Below are 8,210 nucleotides of genomic sequence, written 5' to 3'. Positions count from 1 at the left end.
GTGGGGACCAATACTTCATTGGGAAGGGATTGTGAGACCGCGAGGATGTATTATTATGCCGAGGTTGATCGAACACACGATGTTAAAAGAGGTATACTCCGGAGATATCGTTGTTGCAAAAACAAAGAACTGGAAGAGTGGGAACAGTGTCGAAGCTATCATAGTTTCGGCCTCCCCTGCGACTCTTTACAGCCACCTCCTTCGAGGGAGCTAGAGGAAGTGGTCCAGTATGCAGAATCCAATAATCTGGGGCTAATAGTGGGCTGTGTCGCAAATTCACAGAACTTTGTGGAGAAGCAGCAAATGCACCGAGAGAGGTCTCAAGTTACTGGATTTTATCCTGTCATCCGATTTGATCATTTAAAACACTGGTAACAAGCCAAATTTTGTGACCCAAAAGAGATGGTGACTGATTTAACACTTACCAATTGGTCAGTTGGAAATCAAATCACCCGATGGCGCGTTTTGGAAGGGGACTCACTTTCTGATCATCGTGTTATCGAATTCCGACTGGGAATTGATACAATATCAAGCCTTCCGGTAGGTATCCTCGAAATTTGGACTGGGACAGCTATGGTGAGCTTGTAACAGAGCGATTACCAAACCTGAAAAACTCCAATCAGTAGAAATGATTGAAGATGCTATTAAGAAATTAGAAGGTACTTTAATCAATTTGTTTGAGGAATTGTGCCCACTCAGGCACAGTAGACAGGGGAAAGCGGTGGAACCCTGAACTGTTGAAGCTTCGTGTACGGTCCAGGAAACTTCTCAATAAGGCCTTAAAGACCCAAACAGAAGAGGGCACAGAGAACAAAGTGAGAATATAAGAAAAAAGTACGGAAAGCCAAACTTGAATCCTATAGAGATTTCTGTAGTAACGTCGAATAAATGAGCTAAACAGCGAGCCTTTGTAAGGTCCTTCATTAAGACCGCTCAGTAAGGCTGGATTCCATTGGAAAACCTGATGGTTCATACACAATTTCCAAATCGGAAACGTTTAATGCTCTACTCGAAACCCATTTTTCGGGTAGTAGAACAATCTCTGAAGTAGAGAGTGGCATGAACGATAACGGTAGCGACGGCAGAACCTCTAGGTGTAGCTGATATATTGCTAGCCGGATAGTGACAAAAGAATCAATAAGGTTTTCCTTGGCTTCCTTTGAGAACTTTAAATCCCCTTTTACTGACGAAATATATCCAGCAATGCTTAAAGGATCTTCACAGCCTGTCCTGCTCTTGGCTATATACCATCCCAATGGCGACGCGTAAGATTAATATTTATTCCGAAACCAGGAAAAGACGACTATTCCCTAGCAAAAAGTTGTTGACCAATCAGTTTGACATCGTTCGTGTTGACAAGTCTGGAACGGCTGGTGGAGAAACATATTCGAGTGGGGGTATTGCGAAAACACCAGGTAGTAAAAATCAACGCGCTTACCAGAGTGGAAATACATATGAATCAGTCTTACATGATCTTGTTAGCTAGATTGAAGCCGGGCTGGAGGCTGACGAATACACAATGGGTGAGTTCGTAGACATTCAGGGGGCTTTTGATAAAGGCACTTTCGGCTCAATATGTTCTTCTGCCGAACGACACGGAGTTAATCAAACCATTGTGAAATGGATATATTCCATGTTCTCTGAGAGGCTGTTAACCGGTAGTGAGAACAGTGACGAACTAATCGTCAGGGCTAAGCAAGGATGTCCCCAAGGGGGTGATCCTTCTCCGCTGCTGTGGTGCTTCGTCGTAGACTCTCTACTAGCGGAGATGCAGGAACGCGGTTTTCATGTCCAAGCATATGCGGACGACGTCTGTGCACTAACATCGGATAAATCCTTAAGAAGGCTTTGCAAGAAAGTGCAGAGGATTCTAAACAAAGTCGATGACTGGTGCATGGGACAAGGTCTTTCCGATAATCCGAACAAAACAACCATAGTCTTGTTTACGAGAAAACGGAAATCGGATGGACTCAGTCTTCCAACACTGAAAGGTGTGACACTTGGTCTTTCCAACAAAGTTAAATATTTAGGAGTAATCTTGGATAAGAAGCTGACTTGGGAAATACACGTTTCACAGAAGGGGAATCGCGCATTAAGTATTTTTCAGCAATGCCACAGAGCCATAGGACCTATGGTCTGAAACCTCCTGTGGTCCTATGGATATACACAACACTTATCATACCAATAATCACTTACGCCTCTGTGGTCTGGTGGTGACGGAGCACGGTTAAGTCCACAATCCGGAAACTATACGGGCTGCAAAGAAGTGTATGTTTATGCATTACGGGTGCCATGCCATGAGTGCAACCTCTGTTGATGCCCTAAACGCTAAGCTTTATTTGCTCCCCCTGGATCTTAAGATACAACAGGAAGCAATAAAACCAATGTTTAGACTCCATAAATATGGTTTCTGGGACGACAACGGAACTTCGGGGCACAGAGAAATCTTTAAGTTGCTGTCGGAGCAGTATCCACTGTTTTTGGCACCTAAAGATGACCTGATACCCACAGTTTCATTCGGAAGGAAATTTGATCTCACGCAATGGAGCAATCCAGAATGCATGCAGGGAGGTTTCACGGATATTTTCTTTACCGATGGGTCCAGGACTGAAATAGGGTCTGGAGCCGAAGTTTTTGCCATCCTAAAAGTAGCCGAATGGATAATCGAGAGGAGATGGAGCGGGAAACAGATTGGAATCTTCAGTGACAGTCAGGCTGCATTGAAGACCCTGGAGAACGCGAAGCAAACCTCAAAGATTGTTCAAGAATGTAAGAAGAAGCTTAATTCTGTCGCAAGACAAAACAGGCTTGTAGTTATATGGGTTCCGGGACACTCCGGTGTTCAAGGAAACGAAATTGCCGACGAATTGGCCAACCGTGGATCAGCGATGCCCCCACAGGGGCCAGAGCCAATAATCGGAATCAGTTCGGCAGGAATCAAGAATTGGATCAGCGATTATGTAGGCAATCTACATAAAGAGCGATGGTCCGTTCTAGAACGCTGCACAACTGCAAAGTGTTGTGTGACAAGTCCGAACAGAAAACTGTCAAACTTTCTACTAAAACTTAGAAGGAAAGACATTCGGTTGATGGTCGGCATCATTACAGGACACAACCCATGGGGTCAGCATATGACCACCATTGAAATCATTGAGGACCCAATGTGCCTGTCGTGCTTGGAGGAGGCGGATAGCACTGAGCACTTTCTCTGTGAGTGTTCTGTCTTTGCTAGAGCAAGGCTACGAGTTTTGGGTTCCGATGTCGTGAGAATGAGTAATATTCGAAATTTACAGGAGGAAATTAGCAGATTTCCCAAAGAATCTGGAAAATTCTCACAGGACTAAATATGTATATTCTCAATCTCTATTTTTTCCTATCTCTTTCTCTGATACTTTTCTCCTTCCGTCCTTGACTATCTACCCCCTTTCCAGAGCTTTAAATACAATGGGCTTTTTAGCGTGAGTGTTTTAGGAGCCACCGAATCTCCTGGTGCGACTTGGCTCGACCTTTTCAAATTTGAATTTCAATTTCAATGCCTCCCTCCCGACAGCGATCCCAAAGCAATTTGTATGCTTGCAGGATCGCGAAGACGTCTGCTTGAAAAACGCTGCTCAGTTTAACGGAGACTAAAATATTGGCTGGTTTAGAGAAAAACCCCCTCTCCCATGCCAGGTTCCAACTTGGTCCCGTCGGTAGAAACAGAGGTACCTATATCCGAGCCGACTCCCCCTTCTTCCAATCTAGCCTGCTCGAAAAGATAGCTCTAGAACAACCCTTAAAACCCAGTTTGCGGATGGAGAGATCTGTACGAAATACAGAGAAGGAAGGAAAGATCTGCTTCAAGATGCTCCCATATCCTACAGGAAGTGGCCTGCAGAGGCCAATCTGTGCAGCAATGGACTTAACTTGAGGATCCACGGGAAGTAAGTGCAGAATGACGTTGAGGTTAGCTGTGGGACATGTTCTACATGCACCAGTGATGCCCACACATGTATCTCTCCAATTTAGTGGTGTTGTAGGCCTTCTGAAGAGTTACCCACCATACTAGGCTACCATATGTCAAAATTGTACAGAACCACTAAGTTCTACATCCAGAGTACTACACGTGGCTTGAGACCCCATATTTTGCCTAACATAGATTTACAGGCGTAGAAAGCTATACTGACCTTCTCTACTCGATTTTCTATGTGCAGCTTCCAGTGGAGTTTGGAGTCAAGTATTATACCAAGATACTTGACTTCCGATGAGAGTGTAAGACGCTGGTTCTTTAGTCTTGGAAGCTCAAAAGGGGGAAGCTTTTATTTCCTGGTAAATAGCATCAACTCCAGTTTGTCAGAGATGACTCTGACACCGCAACTGGCAGCCCATCCACTGAGTGTAGACAATGCGCCTTCCAAAATTTCAGCCTTACAAAATTTCAGCGGATTGAAAGGGTCTTAAAACCATTAGGACCAAGTTATCGGCATATGCTACCACCTTTATCGACATATGCTACCACCACTCTAGCCCTGTTTAAACGAGTTAAAGTTTCGTCAATAGCTACTAGCCAAAAAACAGGCGAGACGACGCCGCCCTGCGGTGTACCCCTTTATACGAACCCAATGGTTCTAGCCCTTTCTATCGCAACATTTATTTCCCTACCACCAAGCGAGGACGAGATCCAGAGGTAGATAGGTTTTTCTACCCCTAGCCTACTTTGAGCATTGACAATTGACTCAGCCGTAACATTATTAAAGCCGTCCTCTTTGGCTGTAAGAGCCACATAAGTGGATTGTTTTCCCTCCAGATATTTCTGTATAGACCCTAAAACCTCATGTGAGGCTGTTTCGATAGATTTTCCTCTCAGGTAAGCGTGTTGAACTGGAGATAGGTTAGTTCCATAGTGCTCTCGAATGTGATAGTCGATCACTCTCTCGAACACCTTCAGAATAAAGGAGGTAAGACTTATAGGTCTGAAGTCCTTGGCCAAGACGTGGTCCCTCCTCCCTGTCGTAGGATGAAGACCACCTTGGTTCTATTTCAGCTAGCAGGAACGTAGTGTAACGAGATACACCCCAAAAAGATAGCTTGAAGGACGGGAGCTACCATGGTTTTAGTCTTCTGAAGCATCACTGGCATGATACGATCGATAACTGGAGATTTGGAAGGAGAAAAGCTATCGATTGTCCAGTTTATTCTGTTGACGGACAGGACAGTTGTCAGGGAAACCGCGAGTCGCTTCAGCCGGACTTAATGGCAGAGAAAAGAGACTAGTTAGTTCTTTTAGGGTTCCTGCAGGGTGGAAAGGTTTCCCGAACGGAATCGATTTCGAAAAGCATCAGCCTGTGATCGGAATAAAAATTCCTTTGTGACCTTAACGGCAGAAGAGTTTGTCGAGAGAGAAATGTAAAGAACTTCCTCCCAGCCTCATGATGTTTCCGATGCTGCGAAATCAAAAGTTACGGTGTTGCCCTGGTTCCAGAGGAGTAAATTACGGCTAATTATAAAATCAAAAAGATACTCACCTCGTTCGTTGATCACCCTGCTGTCCCAAATGGTGTGTCGGGCATTAGCGTCGTAGCTGATCAGGATGCTCTCTTTCGTGGACAGGAGACTATCCACCAAATGCTGCATCTCCTCAGGAGGCGCCGACGTGTCATGCTCCATATAGGCAGACACCAAGCAGAAACAACTGCAACTGGCGGGGAAGACCTTCACTTTGCCAGCCTGAGGCCAAGGCGAAGTTTTAACTATTGTTTTTCCGAGTACCTCTAGGGACTCGTTGCTAATCAGCAGTAAAACGGCGGAGCTGTGTGACTGAGATTCATCTACCTGGATGACGGACCACTCATTTTCTGGCAGTCATTTTCGGCAACGAAATTAGAGCTATTAGTCGCCTTGGAATTACTGAAGCAGGGATGAGCTTTAGCGAAAGCCCTTCCCAGGCGTTGCTAACCGCAGCAAGGCTCCTCTCCAGAAACTCCTTCGAGAACTGATTGGCACATTTTATTACCCGACAATCTCGACAGATTTCACCCAAATCGAAGATAGGTACTAGTCCTTTATTGTCTATGAGGTATCTGACGACCATACTAGATAGCCGTCCCTCTATAGCATCCCAAAGGGGCAACACCACCCTTTCACTATTGCTTTTTGCGCCCACGAGGTCAACTTGGAGATGATCCCTGGCTACCTCACTGTAAGACGTCCCCTGGGGGCAGCTTCCTCACTGGTTGAAGGGCCCTCAACCCCCTGGGCTGAGAAGTATTTGCTCTTCTTGGCTTCGCTTCCACTCACATGCTGTGAACGGTTACGCTTAGCCGAGCTCCGTGCCGATTTCGGCTGTTGATGGGGTTGCTCTTGTGGCTGGTTAAGTTTAGCTGCGCACTAAGCACGACCCTCGGTGCCCCGCTCGTGTGCTTTACCTGCCTGTTCATTCTTTGCATTATTTGGCACACTCTCGGTTTTCAACACACTTTTATTAGCTCGGGTTGTATGTATGTAACGGAATCTTTGAGCTTAATTTTCACTGGCTTCTAAAAATCAGGATTGCCAGGATTACTATTTTCTTTTTTTACCTGTGGGCAAAAAGTAAGGTGAATTTGGTTGTATAATGAAAAATCTTTATTTTAACACAGGGTTGTATGTATGTATGAATGAATGTAACGGAATCTTTGAACTTAATTTTCACTGGCTTCTAAAAACCTGATCGGCTTGGAATTTTGCACATTTATCAAGGACCGATGACAATGCAATAATTTGATAAAAGTTTTCCATTATCCTTATTAGGATTGCCAGGATTAATATTTTCGTTTTTTTAGATCTTCTGCAGAAGTGTAAGAAATACAGAGCTAACGCGCGGTCTGCGCATGCCTGCACTCACCGAGTTACTCTTACTGATTTCGGTAGTCTACGACTTACTCTTTCGAATTCGAACTTGCTCGGGCACGCGGCACTGCAGTACGAATAGAAGGCTAAAACGTTTTCAGGGTAGTTGCATTCTCACTTTGTATAGTCTTTACACATGCGTAGATACTACAAGTCTCATACACGCAAATTTACTCTATTCAATGTTCATATAAGATGAAATAATTTTTATATAAGATGATGCTTTCCATTTCAATTCAACCGGGCTATTCGGGTCATGTTCTTCGATTTCGATGTAACTTAAATATGTTGCTCTCTGGTCAAAATAATGAGACACGTATTTTTTTGTTCGCGCGAAAAAAATTTTTTTCAAGAGTTATCGGCAATTTTGTTTTTCGCCTCAAACTCGATTTTTTTTAATTATATAAGAAAATTTTTTTTTTTAATTCCCATAACATAGTCAAAAATTAACCGATTTTAATAATTCTGTGTTCAAAATGATCGTAATTACTTACACAAGCGACTTCATTTAGAAACAATTGCAAAAAAGTAGTTGAAAATTTTTTATTTAGCAAAAAAGAAAAAAAATTTAAATTTTTTCAAAATTCAATATTTCAAAAAGTGTATTTTTTTTTTTTATAACTTTTTCCAAATCAAAAAAACATCTCAAACTTTAATTGAGCTGCATGCCTAGTAGCTAAAATGAGTTGTTTTTGAGTAATGAATTTTTGAGTAAACACCCTGTTTCGCACTTTTTGTTTTTTGCAAAATAAAAAATTTTCAACTACTTTTTTGCAACCATTTCTAAATGAAGTCGCTCGTGTAAGTAATTACTATTATTTTGAACCCAGAATCATTCAAATCGGCGTATTTTTGACTAAGTTATGAGCAATTAAAAAAAATTTTCTTATATAGATTCTTTCCATTTCAATTCAAAAGGGCTATTCGGGACATGTTCTTCGATTTCGATGTAACTCAAATATCTTGCTCTCTGGTCAAAATAATGAGACACGTATTTTTTTCTTCGCCCGAAAAAAATTTTTTTCAAGCTTTATCGGCAATTTTGTTTTTCGGCTCAAAATCGATTTTTTTTTAATAATATAAGATTTTTTTTTTTAAATGCTCATAACTTAGTCAAAAATGAACCGATTTTAATAATTCTGGGTTCAAAATGATCGTCATTACTTACACGAGCGATTTCATGTAGAAATAGTTGCAAAAAGGTAGTTGAAAATTTTTTATTTTGCAAAAAACAAAAAGTGCGAAACAGGGTGTTTACTCAAAAATTCATTACTCAAAAACAACTCATTTTAGCTACTAGGCATGCAGCTCAATTAAAGTTTGAGATGTTTTTTTGATTTGGA

This window comes from Anastrepha ludens, chromosome X (assembly GCF_028408465.1).
Source record: "Anastrepha ludens isolate Willacy chromosome X, idAnaLude1.1, whole genome shotgun sequence".
Classification (NCBI taxonomy): domain Eukaryota; kingdom Metazoa; phylum Arthropoda; class Insecta; order Diptera; family Tephritidae; genus Anastrepha; species Anastrepha ludens.
This window is presented reverse-complemented; position numbering follows the sequence as displayed.